This window comes from Onychomys torridus, chromosome 1, assembly GCF_903995425.1.
Source record: "Onychomys torridus chromosome 1, mOncTor1.1, whole genome shotgun sequence".
Taxonomy (NCBI): Eukaryota; Metazoa; Chordata; class Mammalia; order Rodentia; family Cricetidae; genus Onychomys; species Onychomys torridus.
Genome location: NC_050443.1, coordinates 158189282 through 158207229, shown reverse-complemented (window position 1 = coordinate 158207229; position 17948 = coordinate 158189282). Strand labels below are relative to the sequence as shown.

The following is a 17948-nucleotide window of genomic DNA, read 5'->3' as shown; positions in this document are numbered from 1 at the left end:
TGGTACTCTTAACCTCTGAGCCATCTCTCCAGGCCCAGATTTCTTTTTCATAACAAATATAGGAGAATTCCAAGGGCTGATTGATTATTCAATATGCTGAGCATTTAACTGTTCTTCTACCAGCTCTTCTAAAGCCTGGAGTTTCTCTGTTATTAAAGGCCATCAATGAACCCATACAGGCTTGTCTGTTAACCATTTTAAAGGTAGAGCTGTTGGTGTCTTTGGATGATCATTAGTTGTTGTGCCCTGTTCTTGTATAATCAGGATGGCTGGTGATCACTCATTAGAATAATATCTTCTAATAGTCTCACAGAAAAATAAGCTAGTTTATGATTTCTTTCTGAGGTTGGAGGGATGTTAATCTGAGTATTCCATTGTTGTAACAGGTCTCAACCCCCCAAGTGCATATCTATATTAGCCACATATGGTTTTAATTTTTTTCTCTGTCCTTCTGGACCTATACATTCAAGCCATCTTGTACTCTGTTTCACTTGAGATAATGTGCCAATTCCTAACAGCTGACCATTTACGTCCTGAGAAGGCCAAGTTGGATGCCAAAATTCTGGTGCAATTATGGTCCCATCAGCACCTATGTCTACCAGACCAGACTACAACACATCATTTATTCTTATTATTAATTTTGGTCTTTGTTCATTTATAGAAGTTTGCCAAACATTTTTCTTTATGGTTTCTCCTGAATTTTCTGTTCTCTCTGTCTCAACTATTACATCATCCTGAGCACCCTGATTTATTCCAATAGGCATTTGGTTATTCAATTGCTTTGAGTAGGGGTTTCTTCTACAATTGGAGAAAAGGTCTGAACTGGATTTGCTGTGATGGCCTGCCTGAGGCTCTTCTGGGAGTTTCTCCAAAAAGGCAAAGGATTACCTTGTCTGTCCCTTGCTGATCTACATTTTTTGGTCCAATGTTTATCCTTACCATACCTTTTGCATACTCAAGAATGAAGGGGCATTCTGTTGCCATTGTTCCTTGAAGAAACATTGTTTCTAGAAGTGACCTGTTTACAGTCTCTTTTCAAATGTCCTTGTTTTCCACATCCAAAACATATGGCATTCCTCAAACCTCTTGAAATTGCTTCTCCTATCCCCATGTCATCATGGCCATGAGACTCAACATTAAACACATCTCTAATCCAATTTTCCATGGGTGCAGATTTTGCCTTTAATGGCCTGATTGTTTTCTTACATGCTGCATTTGCATTCTCAAAAGCCAAAGAATTGGTTATTATTCAGCTAGCTTCTGAATTTGGGACCATGCTATTTACTGCTGAAGTCAGTCTTTTTAAGAAATCCATGAAGGATTCTTTTGGGCCCTGTACAACTTTTATAAATGACTCATTTTTCTTTCCTGCTTCCTCAATTCTGTCCCATGCATTCAAGGCTGCCATTCAACATAGAATTAGGGCTTAGTTATCATATAAACATTGTCTTTGTATTTCAGTATATTGTCCTTTTGCAACAAGGTGATCCCAGGAGATTTGCACACCTCTAGTCCTCCACTGATTTTCCATATTTTTAGCTTCATCTTTGAACCACATATGCCACTGCAACTGAGCCATATGTTCCAGGACATCATTTACCAGCTCTTGCCAATCCTGTGGTATATAATCTTATTATAAGTTGACCAGTGGTTTAACACTTGCTTTACAAATGGGGAATGCATGCCATAAGATACTATTGCCTCCTTAAACCTTTTTAAATCTAACATTTCAATTGGAGTCCAATTATTTTGTGCATTTACTTGACCAGGTAGCTGCTGTATGGTTATTGGATAAATTAAAGGTGATTTTGTGAATACAGGCTTTCTTTCTGTAACCTTATAATCTAATCCTGTTATAATTTCATTGTTAAATTCTTCTGTCTATCTTTGTATTTCTCTATAATTCATTTTAACAGATCTTTCTAAAACTTTTATCCTGGCACTTAAATTGACTATCTTTTTAAATAGTAAAAATAAGGATAAGAAAAGAAATAATGTGCATAATTGGTGTAATATACATCCCATCAACCTTAATCTTCTCATATTGTTGTTCCATTTTCAGACTGCTTAAATTTTATCAAACAGAGTCCAATTTTCTTCTAATGTACACATAATACCCATTTTTAATGTGGATTTTTTTCTCTTTTAAGTAGTTTTTCCCTTTAAAATATTTGATATCTTGAATCCCCAGGGGAGTCTTGGCCCTGGAGGAGATGGGAATGGAGGGGAGGGGCTGGGGGGAAGGTGGGGGGGGGGGCAGGAGAGGGGAGGACAGGGGAACCTATGCCTGATATGTAAAATTAAAACACAAATATAATAAATAAAAAAGGAGAAAAAATATTTAATATCTTAATTGACTTACCAAGTCTGTGTAGAACAGTAGAAATCTGAGGGAATTTCAAAACTGCTACCTAGCATCCAAGGTGGGAATCCAGAGAGAGAGAGAGAGAGAGAGAGAGAGAGAGAGAGAGAGAGAGAGAGAAAGAAAGAAAGGAAGGAAGGAAGAAAGAAAGGAAGGAAGAAAGAAAGAAAGGAAGAAAGAAAGAAAGAAAGGAGATGGGCGGTGGTGGCACATGCCCTTAATCCCAGCACTTGGGAGGCAGTGCCAGGCAGATATCTATGAGTTTGAGGCCAGCCTGGGCTACCAAGTGAGCTCCAGGAAAAAGGCACAAAGCTACACAGGGGAACCTTGTCTTGAAACCCGCCCCCCCCCCAAAAAAAAAGAAACAGAAAAAGAAAAAGAAAAAAGAAAGAAAGAAAGAAAGAAAGAAAGGAAGGAAGGAAGGAAGGAAAGGAAGAAAGGAAGGAAGGAAGGAAGCATAGCCTTGCATTCTGGCTAAAAGCTGAATTCCTGCCCTGTGTTCCTGCTTGAGGCAAGTCAAGCCTGGGCTCTGGCTTCCTAATGCTCTGATCACATGAGTTGGTGATTTGACTGCAAGCAGCTCCAGTTGCAGCTGCATGCAGCTGCTGCAACTACAGTCAAGTGCTGCTGGATGGGTAGCTCTGTCGGGGCCTGAGTTTTTTGTAGCACTGACATTTTTTTAAGCCTGAGCTGCTTCAGTTGGCAATCTAGCTGCAAGTAGGTCCAACTGTGGGTAACTGCTTGTAGCTAAGGTCTGTTGGGCCTGGGGCTTAGGTCAAGCTGGGGAGCCTGGGAGCCTGGGAGCCAGGCCGCCGTGCCAAGGATCCGGGCTGCTCCTGAGGCAGGCAGTTTTTAATGAATTCTTGCAATGTGGGCACCAAATGTAGATGTAATTCTGAATAGTGTTATTAAATAAGAAACACGGAGCCAAATGCAGAGTTAAAAGCCCAAGAGGTCACAGCAGCAGCCAAGAGCTAAGACCAAGACTGCCTTCTTACCCCTTGTTGTCACTGTAATCCTTCCCCACAGAAAGAGACCTACTTCCTGTGGGTCTGTCTTTTTACTGACTTTCTGTTCTGCTTCTCATTGGTTGTAAACTTAACCACATGACCTCCTAGTCACTGTCTGTCTATACAGATCTCCAGGTCTCTATGGTTGGTGTTGAGATTAAAGATGTGTGTCTCCATGCTGGCTGTCTTTAACACACAGAGCTCTGCCTGTCATGTGATTGGGATTAAGGACATGTGCTACAACTGCCAGACTTCTGCTAAATGGCTTGCTATTAGCTCTGACCCCCCAGGCCACTATATTTTTTAACATACAAATAAAATCACATTTCAGCACAAATAAAATATCACCTTACCAGACTGCAACCCACAGCTCCAGAGGCTAGCTAACAGGGAAAGATCCTATGAGGGACACATGGATGACCCTGTGAAGGAGAAGTGGATGAGATCTACATGAGCAGACTAGGTGTGTGTGGGGTAGCAGAGGGTGAAAAATGGGGGATGAGAACATAGGGAAATGGGAGGGTCAAGCTGAAACAGGGACAGAGTGGGAGGGCAGGGAGAGAGATATCATGATAGATGAGGACATCATGGGAATAGAAAGAGGCAGGGTACTGGGGAGGCTCTCAGATATCCACAAGGATGACTCCACCTTGGTCTGCTGGCGGTGGTCCAGAGGGTGCCTGGACTGGTCTACTCTGGTGACCAGCCTAGCAAATAACCTAGCTGTCATTATAGAGCCTTTGTCCAGTGACTGATGGAGGCAGATACAGAGATCCATGGCCAGGCACCAGGATGAGCTTGGGGAATCCAATTCATGAGAGAGAGGAGGGATTTTGCAGGCAAGAGACATCAAGACCATGATGGGAAGATATGCAGAGATGACCGGCCACACTAGTAGAAGCCCATGAACTGGTGGCTGTGGAGCCCCCATGGGACTGGGCTAGGCCCTCTGGTATGGAAGACAGTTGTTTGGCTCAAACTGTTTGGGGGGCACCCAGGCAAATGGATTGAGATCTGTCCTTGGTCTATGGGCAGGCTTTTGGGAATCCAGTACCTGTGGTGTGACACCTTGCACAGCCTTGGTGCACTGGGAAGGGGCTTGGACCTGAATAGGCTCAGTGTGCTGGGCTCTGCTGACTCCTCATGGGAGACCTTGATTTGGGTGATGTGGGGATGTAGGGTGGCTCTGGAGAGAAGGTTGGGGTGTGAGAGGAGGGAAGAGGGGGGATCTGTGGGTGGTGTGTGGAGGAGTGAGTAGAAATTTTCTTAATAAAGAAAAATGAAAAAAATGGCATTTAAATTTCTAAAAAGATAGTTAGGTAACAAATTCATTCAGTGCTAATGAGTATTTGATTGGCTTTGATATATAATTTCCCTCCATCAGAGTCATATAATTAACATGAAAATTAATCATTATCTTCTCAATGAGAATTTGAAAGATATTTCTATTAAAGTTTGTGTAAGAGTTTCCAATGAAATTGAACACTGTTAACATTGCACAATGATTTGAAAATATTTCTTCTCATATATGTAGATATAGAGCTTCCTAGAAGATTGCTTCTGATTAATGGATGGTTTAATTTTTCATATATTTTCTACAGTGGCATTATTATACAGAAATTGTAATGAAGAAAGAATTGATGCTTTTCTATATGTTTTCTTCTGGTATTTTTCTTATGCTAATCATTATTTACGTCTATCAACCCATGTTCAGTCTCATTGTCAAACAATGAAATATTTTAGAAAATAATTTAAAAATGGATTCTAAAGAGCTATTTTGTCTTGAAAAATATGTGGTTGATTTACCTGAGTAGATTAAAGATGCTTATGATGACTTAAATACTTAAAAAAAGATTAGATTCAGGTTCTTGTTTGAAAAGAAAGAAAAAAGAAAAAGAAAAAAAAAGCTATAGATATGATAAGATAAAAGGTAGATTATTAAATCTACTCTGAAAAGCAAAAAAGGATACAGATATGATAAGATAAAGCATAGTTTATTGAATCTGCTCTGAAAAAAATAGAAATGATAGGATAAAGGGGTAGATTACTGAATCTACTTTTAAAAAGCAGCTGCTAGTTTTAACTATTTTACATTGGACTGGATGCAAATTTTGTATATTGATGCAAAGTTGAGATTAATTTTGTTAAAATATACTGTACATATATTTCTACTCTTTTTCAAGGTATTATGGCTATAGAGCTCATTTAACAATGTCATGCAAATTGCTAGTCCTTGAAAGTTATTTTAAACTATTTAAGATAATAAAGAAATGCAGTTCAGTTGTTAGTAACCTATTACAATGGAACTTGTCAGGTTAGGTATGTTTTCAAGGGCAAAAATCAGATATATTTTAGATAGAGAAGTCATCTTCAAATACTTCAGAGATCTGTAGAATATGGCATTTAAGGTGTTTTAATAACATATTCTTTCTTTTATGACTATGAGATGTCTGCTCCTGGCAGGAGCAATCTTCTTCAAAGAAGATGATGGGCATTTAAGAAATTCCATATGGAGTTTAGTTTCTTTGTGGCAAAAGTTAGCCCTTGCCTCAACTGCTGACAGTATGCTGTCCAAAATGGACAAGCAGAACACAAAAGAAAGGACTGCTAAACCTTGCCAAGACAATATATATATATCTGATATATATATATATCAGAATATCTTGCTTCACAGAAAAATCGGTAAGATAAACAAGGCCTGTAGTCCAAAGATGGATGCCCCAATGTTGCAGAGGAAGCTTGGGTGACTGCCCAGGCAGCCGACTGTTTCTGTCATTTTTAACTTTTTTTGGAAGTCACTTATTTTCACTTCCTGATTAATCAGTAAATATTATTTCCTTCTCAGGTCTCTGAGGGAGTTGACAACTAGAGAGTTACAATTAAGTTTTCCTTGTTAATAATTCAGAAAAAACTCACTAAATAGGTGTGAAGTGTATAAGTCTGAAAGACATCAAAAGATAGTGTTCAGTTGGTAATACACATTAGGACAGAAAGTGAATTGGGTACAACATTTGGGACTCACCAAAGTAGGACAAATAATGGGGTATTTTATCTGAATCTGTCAAATGTTAATGGAATAGACATTATTAATGTAATTCTTGACTCTCTCTCTCTCTCTCTCTCATATATATATATACATATATATATATATTACCTTTTCCAGATTGCAAAGGCCACTCATTTCAGGGATGGTGCCATATTGTCCTGGCTTCAGAAGATGAATTTTGTTAAAGCCACAACCAAACTTGTTTTTGGCAAGAATTGGTAGTCCTTTGTTTCATGTCTTATCTGTCCTGTTTGTCATCAGTTGATTCAAGGATACTTTGTTGTCCAGTGGCTAACTTTTGCTCCAATGAAAGTTAGCTACATATGCAGATTCTTTAATGCCCATATTTTCTATGAAGTAGATTGGTACTGCCAGGAGCCGACATGTTTCATAGCCATAACAGAAAAGAAAAAATTTTCTAAGTTATTAAAACATTTTAAATGCCATATTCAGTAGATCTCTGAAGGGTTTGAAGATGACCTGTCTATCTAAAATGTATCTGCTCGATCTTAAAAACACACCTAATATGACTACAAGTTTGATTGTAATGTATAACTACTAATGTTAGGGACCAAGATTTCAGGAACCAAATATGAACCATGGAAAGTACTAGCTAAGCCAGGGAATGAGTCATAAACCCACCACCTTCCCCCCTCCCCCAGGGCAGTAACACCTGTTTGTTAACCAGAGGCTCCCAAAGATAAGAACATTCCACAGTCAGGTGCCATGGCAACCGAATGTAAAGAGCATTCCATGGTCAGGTAGCCTAGCAACAGAACAAATGGCCCCTGACCAGTCACCTTAGCAGACTTCTTGCAGTTGCAGGACCTGCACGTCTCCCATGTACTGCACGCCTTCCATGTCCCTTCCACTTCCTGCCTTCCTGCCCTTTCCCCTGTTGTGCTATATAAGCCATGTGGAGAAAAATAAAGATTGGCGGCTTGATCAGAATACTGTCTTGCCGTCTGTCTCTACATGTCCTCCTGTCCTGTCATTTGCTCCCACAGGTGGGTGGCCCTGTTGACACCCCGCTTGTCGGTGCATACTAACTTTCACTTCTTTATATCCTAATAGTTGGTAATAATAACTTTCAAGGATCAGCAAATTGCATTACACTATTAAATGAACAGAATAAGCACAATATCTTGAACAAGATTAGAAATATATGTATATTATATTCTAAAAATATAAACCTCAATATATATAAAATTTGCATACAATATAAAATAATCCAATACAATGTAAAGTATTTAAAACTAGTAATTGTATTTTTTCTTTTTTAAAAAAACAAGCACCTTAAATCTAATCTCCTTTGCTTATCCCTTTTCCTAACCCTTTACAACCACCTGTAACCAACCTTCCTAAACAATGAAAATTATCCCAGACCCAAAACCCATTAAAAGACAGAAAAAAGAGCAAAAAAACAAAAAACAAAACAAAACAAAACAAAAAAAACCACCTACTGCACACCACCTCTTTGGGAATGTGGGTGTCTTATTTTTAAAATTGCTTCTTGCTGGATATGGGCGAAGGTATCTTTATTCTGAAAAGAAAAATTTGGGGTTAATTGTCAAATTCTAGGAAAGGTAGCTATATCCTTTGTTGTCCAGTTTGAGCATAATGACAAAGTTCAGGGCTTATGTCAAGTCCTTATTCAAGTAGTCTCTGAAACTGGATCATCTCATCTACCCATCTCAAAATTGCTCTGAGCAGTTTGTAGTCCAATGCTGATCAGTAGATGATGTTTGTTAGCTTAGTGATATTATCATTGTCCACATGGAATTATTGTTGTTGTGGGGCCCAAACTTCTTCCTAGAGACTTCAGTTGATTTTATGCCTGGCTGTGATTTTCAGCAGAAAACTGATAAGAGACTCGAACACAAAGACATGTATAGGCAGCTAATTGAAGACTTTTTCCTAGAATTAGTTAGTACTCTATATGATCATTAATATCTTAACAAAGTTTAAAATGAAGAAATATATATATATATATATATAAATTATATATATTATTTTATTATGTTATAATATAATATATTATATTATTATATATTATATATTTTTATTTATATATGTATCTTGTAAATTTTGAAATAAAATTCATATTTTAAGAAAAGTTTAAAGAATCAGAATAGAATCAAAGAATTGAGATTAGCAGTAATAGAATAATCCCTGAGTAATTTGGTTTTTCACCTGTCTCAGATCAGAAGATGGCTTTCTTCTGGCATGATACAGGGAGTTTACATTTTCCATTTAACAACATGCATGAGTTTAAAGGAAAGAGCCATTCTCCAACTCTAAAGTCAGCTTTAAATTTTAATTGAGCTGGGACTACAGGAAGACCAATAGTGTTAAATTTCTTTAGAGAAGAACAGAAACACAAATTTAGGAAGACTTACGAAATTTTGTAGATGATAATACCAATAGGCAATTTTAGTCTTTTTCCTGGGACAGATGATTTGTCCCTTTTCTTCAGTTGTCTCATTTTTCCAGTGTTCTTCATAATCTTTAGCCTTCATTCTCCTAAAAGACAAAAACAAAAACCTTTCCCCAAGACTAATTTTGGGGAGGTTACCTTTAGGCAAATTATTATCTGATTAAATGAAATGGCATGTGTTACTGGTATAAGTTAGTTTAAATTGGATGGTCATGCTGGTTGACTAACTACCACCTTTTCTAATTAAGAGGTCTCTCTTGTACAAATCAAACCTTTATCAATTTTGATGGTATCCACAGCTTTTCTTCTCCTGCAGAAACAAAAGCAAAACCTCATCCACAACATAACACATATCCTGGTTTCCATTCTGAGGTCAGCACATCCTTGAAGTATATAGGCTGATTTAATTCTGTAGCTTCTTCTATTATCCAATATCTCTCTGCAGCTGTTGTTCCTTTCTCATTAGCATTGAGAAAATTCAAAGTTAATAGAGCATTATGCAGTCTATTTCTGGGGTTTATTGTTACCCCTTTCTGTTTGTTTAGTATATCCTCTAGAGTTCTGTTTGATCTTTCTATAACTGCCTGGCCTGTAGGATTATGTGGTATACCTGTAATATGCTTTATATTGTAATAAGCAAAAACCTGTTTCATTTTAAAAGAGACATATGCTGGAGCATTGTCAGTTTTAATTTTTTTTTTTTTTAGGTTTATTTACTTTATTAAGTATACAGCATGTATGACCAGAAGAGGGCACCATGTGGTTGCTGGGAATTGAACTCAGAACCTCAGGAAGAGCAGTCAGTGCTCTTAACCTCTGAGCCATCTCTCCAGCCCACCACTACTCTTTCTTTTTATCATTATTATTATTATTATTATTATTACTATTATTATTATTATTGTGTTTTAATTTTATACATCATCCATGGGTTCCCCTGTCCTCCCCCCTCCCGCACCCACACCCACCTTCCTCTTAGCCCCTCCCCTCCATTCTCATCTCCTCCAGGACCAAGACACCCTGGGGACTCATTTAAACCTGGTGGATTCAGTACAGGCAGGTCCAGTCCCCTCCTTCCAAGCTGAGCATGTGTCCCTGTGTAAGCCCAAGGTTCCAAACAGCCAGCTCATGCAAAAAGGACAGGTCCTGAAATCAATATGGCACTTCCTTAGAAAATTGGGAATCCATCTCGCCTAAGACCCAGCTATAGCACTCTTGGGCATATACCCAAGGAATGCTCAATCATACCACAAGGGCATTTGTTCAGCTATGTTCATATCAGCATTGTTTGTAATAGCCAGAACCTGAAAACAACCTAGATGCCCTTCAACTGAAGAATGGATAAAGAAAATATGGTACATATACACAATGGAGTACTACTCAGCAGAGAAAAACAATGACATCATAAGGTTTGCAGGCAAATGGATAGATCTAGAAAAAATCATCCTGAGTGAGGTAACCCAGACTCAGAAGGACAAACATGGTATGTACTCACTCATAGGAGGATACTAGATGTAAAACAAAGATGATTAGACTGCTACACAACTCCAGGGAGGCTACCTAGAAAACGGGACCCTAGGAAAGACCCAGGGATCACCCAATGACAGAGAAATGGATGAGATCTACATGAACAACCTGGACGAGATTGGGGTAATGAAGGGCAAGATTTGAAGGAAAGAAAGCTTAGGGGAGCAGGAGATCCCAGCTGGATCAAGAACAGAAAGGGATAACGAGGAATAACAGACCATGATAAATGAAGACCACATGAGAACAGGAATAGGCAGAGTGCTGGAGAGGTCCCCAGAAATCCACAATGATAAATCCTCTGTAGACTGTCAGTTTTAATTTGTGCAGGTATACCCATGATGGCCATAACTTCTAGCAAATGAGTGATTACAGAATCAGGTTTTTCAGAACTCAAAACAGTTACCCATTGAATTCCTGAATAAGTATCAATGGAATGGTGTGCATATTTCAATTTTCCAAATTCAGCAAAGTGAAACACACCCTTCTGCCAGATTTCATTTCTCTGGGTACCCTTTGGGTTACATCCTGCTGGTAATTTTAGCAAGAATCTTAAAAGTTCTTATTAATAAAATCAAACCTTAGGCCAGTTATTTGGGTGAATACTGGAACATCAGAGAGACAGAACAAGCCACAGCTTCCTCACCTCACCAGTTCCTCAGCTGGTCTTGTTTCCTCAGACTGCAATCTTCTGAGTCCTCATCCAAATGAATGTCAGCTGAACTGTGCTGCTCCAAAGCCTGAAAGCTTAACCAACCAAATGCTTCTAGTTTCTGGGCCTCACGCCTTATATATCTTTCTCTTTCTGCCATCACTCCTGGGTTGAAAGGCTTGCTTTCTGGGATTAAAGGTGTGTGTCACCATGCCTGGCTGTTTCCAGTGTGGCCTTGAACTCAGAGATCCAGATGGATCTCTGCCTCTGGAATGCTAGGATTAAAGGTGTGAATACCACCATTTTCTGGCCTCTATGTCTGTCTAGTGGCCGTTTTGTACTCTGACCCCAGATAAATTTATTAGGGTGCACAATATTTTGGGGAACACAATACCACCACAGGTAATGGCACCTGATTGTAAAAGGACTAGTAGGACATTTCCTTACAATTTCCTTGGCTTGTTGCTAGGTTATGGAAAACTCCTTTTAACAAATTATTCATTTCATAATTTTTTACCTCAACTATAGTTCATAGATGAGAAATGTCTCCAAATAATCTTTAAAAGTCATTAAGAGTCCATAATCAACCTCTCCTAATTTGCACCTTTTGGGGTCAAGTTTTTGTAGCTCTATTTTATATCCTAAATAATGAATAGAATCTCCTCTTTGTATCTTTTCAGGAGCAATTTGTAATCCCTACCAAGGCAAAATTTTCTTTATTTCTTCAAACATTCTTTTAAAGTATCTGCATTTGAGTCAGCTAGTAAAATATCATCCATATAATGATAAATTATATATTTAGGAAATCTTTTACATATCACTTCCAATGGCTGTTGTACAAAATATTGGCACAGGGTTGGGCTATTCAATATTCCCTGTGGGAGGACCCTTCATTAAAATCTCTTAGCCAGCTGAGAATTATTGTAAGTAGGCACTTATTTCTTATATATCATTTAAAAAGTTGGTTAAAATGAAATGCAGGATAGCAGTTAGTCATCTATTACAATGGAACTTGTCAGGTTAGGTAGGCTTTCAGGTCAAACAGGTATATTTTAGATAAACAGGTCATCTTCAAACACTTCAGAGATCTGCAGAATATGGCATCTAATATGTGTTAATAACATAGATTCTTTTTTTAATGACAATGACCCATGTCCACTCCTGACAGCACCAATATACTTCAGAGAAGATGATGGATATTGAAGAAAACTCCATATGCAGTTTAATTTCTTTGTTGCAAAAGCTAGCCTTTGGGCAAGAAATTAAATTATTTGTGGAAATAGAAGTCCTGACATCATCACAGTCCCCATGGACAGTCCACAGCTATAACTGGATATGCAGTGGCCACCAGAGACAGTTGCTTAAAAAAGAATCTTTGGTATGTACTGCGCATATGTCCATCATTGGCTCTTATATTTAAATACATGATCCTGTAGTTAGAGTTTTCCTACCTGGCCTACAGTCAGGACAAATCTCTCTTACTCACCATTCCCACAGTTGCTCAGACCCAACCAAGTAAGCACACAGAGACTTATATTACTTATAAACTATATGGCCATGGCAGGTTTCTTGTTATCTACTTCTTCTATTTTAAACTAACCCATTTCTATTAATCTATACTTTGCCACGTGGCTCGTGGCTTACCATTACCTTACATCTTCCTTGTCATGGCTGCAGCTGGCAGTATCTCTCTCCCAGCCTTCCACTTCCCACAATTCTCCTCCTCCTTGTCCCACCTACCCTATCCTTCCTGTCTGGCTACTGGTCAATCAGCACTTTATTTATTTTAACCAATCAGAACAACACATTTGACATACAGAACATCCCACTGCATGATCCCCAGTCAGTAATGCTATTTTGGAAACTTTACTAGGTAGGGCCTCACAATAGAAAGTCAGTCACTGAAGGTAGATCTTCCAGGTTTATAGTCTTCCCCAGTTCCAGCCTGCTGTCTGCTTCATGTTCAGTCAAGATGAGAGGATGTATGTGGACTCAACTGTTCTCTCAAGCCACCTACTTCCATGTCTCCTTCTCCATAATACTCAACTTTAGCCAAAATAAACCCTTAAGTTGCTTCCTGTTAAGTGTTTATTAACAAGAACAAGAAAAGTAAATTGTACAAAAAACTGGTACCAAGGACTGGACTATAATAAAGCTAGATGCCTTCCTGATAGAGGGCAAGTGGTTTTATTTTCTAAGAAGACTTGAATAGTAGCCTAGTGATATATCTAGATACACAATCCAACTGGACTGTGGTCTAGCATTGTGAATTTGGAAAGTGAGTGAACACTCTAAGGTACCAATATTATGGCTCAGTAGATATAATGTTTCATCTCAGAGAGAGTGCATGGACATCAGGAATGGTGATCAGATCAAATATAATCTGCTATCCTAAGAGAAAATAACATGTAATGTTCAAGTGATACCCACAGGGTACCTTGTTACCTTAGAAATAAATTTTTGTAAGTACAAATATAATTACATCCTTTCCCCCATCCTTTTCCTTTCTGTAACCTTTTCCATATGCCCCCTTGCTTCCTCTCAAATTCATGGTCTCCTTGTTTTGGTTATTGATACATATAAATATAATATGTAGTTATATATAAATAAATACCATTAAATGTATATATAACATCTATGTATATAGATATAAAATTATAACCTGCTGAGTCCATTAGTGTTACCTGTACATATATTATTCATATGATTTCAGAGCTGAAAATTAGTATTATAAAACCAATTAAGAGGGTCATAATGGGGATGAAGTTTTCTCCCACTCTTAGTAATCTTTAGTTGTCTATTGTTCCTTATTTATGGAAAGAACCCCATGTGATTTGCCCTCTCCATGTTAGCATATCTATTGGTATTGTGGTTCTTTCCATGTCATTTCTAGGAGACATAATTTCAGAAGGGAGGGAGGTAACCAATATATTAGACCTAGTTATGACACCTATGCTCCACAGTCATGGCCAGAATATAAGATATCCTAAGGGCACAATAGTGGCACACAAGTGCTGGTAACCAATGGCTGTTTAGTTGTTCTTAAAATCCCCTCAACAGGGAGGAAATACTGCCTAGTATTAGAAACCTTCCCCAACTTTCCTCGGCTAGTGAGGTCATAGCTCTACATTTCTTTATACCTGCAGACAAGTGTAGCTCTCATATTCATAAAAGAAATTTATATTAGCAATAAAGAGAGACCTTGACAGAAAAACCAAAACTGACCAAAATGCAGATAACTATTTATCATTGGATGCCTAGCTCCTGTGGACACATCTACCACACAACTGATGCAGCTTAGTGTCAGGGAACATTGATGAAGTGGGGGAGGGGTAGATTGTAAGATCTAAAAGACCAGAAAATCATTTTGATTACCTGTTGAGAATGGAAAAAAGTAGTCACTTTTCTTAAACTTGCCATTCTCATCCAAAAAGTGACTTGGATCAAACTTCTCTGCGTTGGGAAATTCTTTGACATCATGTAAGACAGATGTCAATGATGCTATGACAGTGGTACCCTGGAAACAAGAAGCATAGACAAGTCAAGTTATATAAATGTTACAGAGGTAAGAGAAATGGCATGCCATAGTCAAAGCTTCTAAGGAAATCATGTGTAAATAAGGGCAGAAGCTTATCTAGACAGACAGCACATGTAACAATCAGGGATGAGTTGGGATCCAGTGGCATTGATCTTAATACAGTGTCCTCCAATAACTTTTGTAGTTCTAAGTAATGGAATACTCATTTATCAACAGGCTTAACACTGGTGTCTCTCACTACCTACTGCTCGACTTTACCACTGCTGCTATTGCATCAGGCATATGTGGAATGTGGCTTCAAATGTAAGATTTTATGTATAATACCAGAGTTATCTGCTCATAGGAATGTTGCACGTACATAAAATTAACAGTGTCTTCCAGAATAACACAGCCAAAACCAAGTAAAACATTATTTACTTTTTCCTTAAACTCAATTTATTTGCCTTAATTTTAAAATGTGGATGAGATATTATGAATGAGAGATTATTACATTTAGGATTACTTGAAAAAATTAAAGGACAACATACTTAGAACTTTCCTGGTTTTGTAAAATTCCAGTCAGGGTCATGAGAATAAATATTGAAACTGATCAGATGACTCACTAAGCAGGATATTCATAAGCTATGAATGGGCCATGCCTGAGATTTTGTTAATTACAAAAAGAACAGAACCTCTATAATGGAGAGATTTGAATATCATTTTAAGACAGGAAGAAGTAGGCATAACCACTAATAGCATAGTTAACATATGCTAACCTGCCTTAAAATGTGTGAGTCCTATAGGATGTCCTTTGTATATTTTTCTTCCAAAGTTGTAAGTGGAAGCAAACTTCTAGAGGACAATGATGCACAAACCAACTCAGAAACTGAGTACATGAACTGAAAGGTTTAGTGGGTCAATACATGAATTCCCTAAATGTGCCTATATAATTCTTAGCATCCTGATACAATCATAGAGAGTCTTTCCAGAGAATGACACTTTGAACTTTAAGTTTTATTTGAAAGTGTAAACACTCAAGGGTGGCTTTAAATGGAATGTAAATTTTGAGGACCTACAATTCTACAAACTAACACTTGTTCTAAAATCTTACTGGAAATAGCATAAAGTCCATCCAGATTCCATAATTAAGGTGTTTGTATTTCTCTTATCTTGTGGGGGACAGTAAATTGGGGCCAATCACACTGTAAATTCTTAAGAATTCTAATATAGTCTGATTGGGAATATATGATGTTTGGCTTTGTCTGTTTAATCTCCCTGAAGGTTTTTATAATTTTCTCTTCAACATTGGTAGTCTGAATTTGCAAGAACCAGCCAGTATCTTGGGCTTATGATTTTATTTTACTCACTCATTTGAGATCAAGAGCATTAAGGTGCAGTGTAGACAAAGGAAACTTACCTTAGGAATGAGATAGTTTCTGAATTTAGTATCACAGGTCACTGTATGGGGCAGGCTGGTGGGAAGGAGGTCAATGTATCTATGAATCCCATGCAACACAGCATCAGTGTAGGGCATGTGACTTATGTCATGCGTGCATGGAACTTCTGTGTCTACCAATTACATGGTCAATCTTTTCCTGGACTTTGATTGGTTCAACACAGTATAAAATGACAAAAAAGGAAGTGGCACATTAGTCACAAGTCAGGGCTACTTATAGCAAGATTTAGGTGTCTGGCAGCATTATGAAAACATAATATATGCTAATGAAGTAATGGTTGTTATGATATAAATACTACTATCATATATACTAGATGTCAAAATATACAGCCCTTATATATCAATTAGCATGCTTAAAAATCAACATTATTACTTTCAAATAATAAACAGAACAGCAAGTCAAGAAAATCAGCTCTTACAGAAGAAAACTATTGAACATTATTTGTCCCAAAACAATGCAGTACACTGAAAAATAAATTATAATGGTATTATGTGCATATTTGTTTGTAGTTTCCAAAGGTATGTAATACCCTCTTACTTCCCCAAAATGCCCACATACTAGCAATTTCTCCTGAAATTTATGTTTATATTTATATGTAATGACTATTTCTTTCTTATCCATCATTGGAAAAATTAAATTCTTCTTCATGTGGAAATAATGGTTTCATACTCTTTAGATGTATTAAATATAAATATTTCCCTCAGTCCAATCCTCATAGAGCAATTTTGGCTTTATACATTGCTCAAAATTTGTGACTACATTAAATGTGTGCCCTAATAAGACAACAATGACTATTGTCATTTTTTTGTTTTCATTTTGTTTGTTTATTTATTTATATTTTTTCTTTATTATTATGTTTTAAATTTTATACATCAGCCATGGGTTCCCCTGTCCTCCCCCCTCCCACACCCACACCCACCTTCCTCCCAGCACCTCCCCTCCATTCCCATCTCCTCCAGGATCAAGGCACCCCTGGGGATTCATTTAAACCTGGTGGATTCAGTACAGGCAAGTCCTGTCACCTCCTTCCAGACTGAGCAAAGTGTCCCTATGTAAGCCCAAGGTTTTAAACAGCCAGCTCATGCACTAAGGACAGATCCTGGTCCCACAGATTGGGTGCCTCCCAAACAGTTCAAGCTATTCAATTGTCTCACTTATCCAGAGGGCCTGATCCAGCTGGGGCCTCCAAAGCCTTTGGTTCATAATTCATGTGCTTCCATTCGTTTGGCTATTTGTCCCTGTGCTTTTTGCAATCTTGGATTCAACAATTCACGCACTTGCAGTCCCTCCTCTTTCTTGACAGTTGGACACCTGGAGCTCCACCTGCGACCTGGCTGAGAATCTCTGCATCCAATTCCATCAGTTATTGGACAAGAGTTCCAGCACAACAGTTAGGGTGTTTATCCATCTGATCACTGGACTAGGTCAGATCAGTCTTTCTCTCGACCATTGCCAGCAATATGGCGCTTCCTTAGAAAATTGGGAATCCATCTCCCCCAAGACCCAGCTGTAGCACTCTTGAGCATATACCCAAGGAATGCTCAATCATACCTGTAGTTAGAGTTTTCCTGTCTGGCCCAGTCAGGACAAATCTCTCTCACCCGCCAGTCCCACAGTCACATAGACCCAACCAAGAAAGCACACAGAAACTTACATTGTTTAGAAACTGTATGGCTGTGGCAGGCATCTTGTTATCTACTTCTTCTATCTTAAATTAACCCATTTCTGTTAGTCTCTACTTTGCCACATGGCTTGTGGCTTACCGGTGTCTTTACATGTTGCTTCTCATGGCGGCGGCTGGCGGTGTCTCTCTCCAGCCTTCTACTTCCCAGAATCCTCTTCTCTCTTGTCCCGCCTATACTTCCTGCCTAGCCACTGGCCAAACAGCATTTTATTTGTACAGAGCGATATCCACAGCACTTCCCCTTTTCTTTTTTTTTTTAAGG

At 38.2% G+C, this 17948-nt stretch overlaps 1 pseudogene; it reads right to left on the bottom strand.

Moving 5' to 3' along the window:
- The window catches only part of LOC118578266, a 100999-nt pseudogene that overhangs the window by 63363 nt on the left and 19688 nt on the right, over positions 1 to 17948 (bottom strand).